This window comes from Schistosoma mansoni, chromosome W (genome assembly GCF_000237925.1).
Source record: "Schistosoma mansoni strain Puerto Rico chromosome W, complete genome".
Lineage (NCBI taxonomy): Eukaryota > Metazoa > Platyhelminthes > Trematoda > Strigeidida > Schistosomatidae > Schistosoma > Schistosoma mansoni.
The window spans coordinates 38,027,684-38,030,998 of NC_031502.1; the positions used below are offsets into that span (position 1 = coordinate 38,027,684).

General features: G+C 33.6%; 1 non-coding gene across 1 annotated transcript; it reads left to right on the top strand.

The window, feature by feature from the left end:
- The first annotated feature begins 2,742 nt into the window (after positions 1-2,742).
- Positions 2,743-2,811, top strand: Smp_tRNA_02313_Pseudo_CTG.1.1. The gene has a single exon. It is a non-coding gene (tRNA).
- Positions 2,812-3,315: the final 504 nt, after the last annotated feature.

The following is a 3,315-nucleotide window of genomic DNA, read 5'->3' on the forward strand; positions in this document are numbered from 1 at the left end:
TTACTCACATACACCGAATCTATTTTCTTTATTAGAAAACAGTTTAACATTGAACATTTGATGTAATTTTACTGGTCTTTAATTATCATGAAGGTAAATATTGATTTAAACAACAATAAAGAAAGTTACTTAGGTTGTGATTAAAATTTTAACTAATAGATTCTATGTTATCGATACAGTATTATTACTAGCTAACTACAATAAACCAATAAATCCAACTGTTTAGTTTTATATAGTTGAAATCATAGTCAATTGAAGCTAGACCACCATAGAAAACCTGGAAGCACTAGACAACCGTTTCGTCTTATTTTGGGACTTCTCATCAGTGCTCATCCACTATCCCGCCCCACGAGATTCGAACCCAGGACCTACCGATCTCGCGCGCAATCGCTTAACCTCTAGTCCAACGGTGTTAATGTCTAATTTCAATTAATCTATGAAATTGAACAACCGTCCACCATTGTCTTCAGTGAGTTGATGTGTCACAACAGACCTGGTTGAACTCCATTGGTCACTGCTTCTCACTAGAACTCCAGGAAATACCTCGTAGATCCAGTCACTAGTGAGCATATGATCATTATTAGAATGGGGTTTTGTGGAGATTTTAGTAATTTTATGTAGTTTAATTTTAATTGATGTTGTTATACAATGATTTTTGAAATTTATTATTATTATTTGCATTAGGAAAATAGGAAAATAAATTAATTAACATTTCGTTGTATTAACTTTCATTTAATTCTGTCCTGTCTAAATTCGAATAGACATGAATCTTTAGTAAGATTGGTACATGAAAATTAGGTATACGGAACAGAAATACAATAAACAATGAATGTTGAGAAAATGAATTCATATGAGTAACCATTAACGATAGTATAAATCTGTTATAATATGTTTGTAGAGATTGTCCAGTTTAAAGGTAGTTTTGTAGTTGATTAATATCAGCTGAACAATTATTGAAAACAATGGAGAGACAGACAACTATATTACCTTAGTCTTGTAGACCAAACATGAGCCCTCTCATGAATCAGTTAGGGAAAGAATCAAGAGGAATACCTAAAAACTTTTATAGTATAAATAATGTTTCGCAAAATCCTGGTAAAGGGTTGTGAAATGTGGAGTTTAGTTATATGGGAAACAAGACAGCTATCATGAACAAATTTGGATGATTTTTATGCCATATTGAGGAATTGAAAATGTAGGTCGTTAATCCTGACTCATCAGTGTAAATACATAGTAATTGTCACTAGATCTCCTAGTCCTAGGTTCGACATTGTGTTAGATAATGGTGGGCTACTTCCAAGCAATCCTAAACCAGATTTTAACATTTATAAAAGGTTTCTTAGTTTTTTGAATGACTTTCCATGTGACTTCACGCTGCAGAGAAAATTAATTTCAAAGTATGCAAATAATTGGTAAGTTATTTACTATAATCCGTAGTTGTTTGGAAGTGCACTTCCTTAATGTCTTGTGAAATCAAACCTAAAATGCGATAGTTCGGTGATATTGGAAATTTGTTGGAGGAACTGGATCTAGCCTAAATTAGTCAGGACATCTTGATAAACGTATATTAGAGAAATCTGAACGTTTGAAATTCACTTTCATTAAAAGTTAAGATTTAATACCACTGAAAGGTTTTGAACTATTTAACTCTTATATTTTCATTCCTTGTTTTTGGATAATCGTAATCAATATGATAAAAATGTAACCAATATTGATCAATATATGAAAAAACAGAATGAGCTTTGAATTAGTACTGACTATATCTTCTAATACCTGATTGAAATGAATTAATAGAATTTAGTTTTTAGAGACAATTATTCCATGATACAAATCAGTTAACCTCTATATTCATTCATTAAGTTAATAAAAGGAGTCAGTGTTAAAATAATACGACAATTTTTAAATATAAATTATGATGTATTGTAAAGAAAATACCGAAAATGATAATACATTTATTGATATAATATTTTATTCTGTGTACTAAAAGGAAGACAAACCACTATTATGTCTATCACCATTTTATCTGCCCGAATATAAACATACGAATTATTCATGAGAAAAGGTAAGGAATATAGAATATTAGGTCATAATTCGTTGGTTTTTAAGCACTGTGCTCCCCAAGAGACATGGATGTTCTGGGATTGATTTCTAGAGGGGGCCTTATGTGGATAATATCGGTAAGTCCGAAAATAGGTCAAAATAGTGGTTGTATTCTTCCTCGTTATCTATAGTCCTTTTGGTGATGATAATTCGGGAGTGTATTCTAAGCACCTATATTATAAAAATGCAATGATTTAAAACAATATTGTCCACGCAAATCATTGCGTAATCCACTTGGTATTGTATGGTTGTATCTTCCCATTAAAAATGTTTAGGACTGCAATTGATCAGTCTCTTATTGGTATATGTGCATCATGTGACGATTGCCTCGATATTGCCTTAAGTCACAAACTTTATAAGTAAAGATGGATAGTAGCTAGCAGTGGAGTCCAGGAGGCGCGTTTCACCCTATTTGGGACTCGTCAGGTGGATTTACATGCATCCTGGATTCTACCACTAGAGACTATCCATCTTTGATTATAAAGCTTGTGACTTAAGGCAATAAAGAGACATTCCGCACAGGGTGCACATATGCCAATAAGAGACCGATCAGTTGCAGTCCTAAACATCAATAGGAAGATACAACCAAACAACACCAAGTGAATTAAACTTCACCCCATCGCACAAGCAGAAGGCTATCAGAACTCAGTGGCCGAGTGGATAACGCTATGGCTTCTGGAGAGAGTGGTACTGGGTTCGAATCCCTGGGTGAACATCAACTCTGGGATGCAGGTACATTGAGTTGACGAGTTCCAAATGGGACGAAACGCGTCTCCTGGATTCCACTGCCAATCACTATCCATCTTTGTTAATAAATGTCTGCGTAATTTGTGACTACTTAAAAAAGTCTAGTAGTAAAATTTCATACAGAAAAATTCATGCCATTAATGATGCGAACTTTTCAGAACAACTTATAGCTGGTCAGGTGTGTGACGGCAATCAAAAATAAATAATCAAAGGGTAAGACTGTATGTAGGTTTCCTACTTCTGATTTTATAAATTTCCTATCAATTCAACGTTGAGTGTTAATAAGTTAAACTAAAAAAATTTTTGATGGAACTGCTCCCCTTAACGGGTGCGAACATTAAAAGACAGACATGGCTATTCACAAATCGATATATTCCCTGCAGAGAGACTATTGGAGTTATTGAATGAGGAAGGGGATAATTAACAGTGATTTTGTTAGAGTAAAGCCACTCTAAGATATGATTTGAC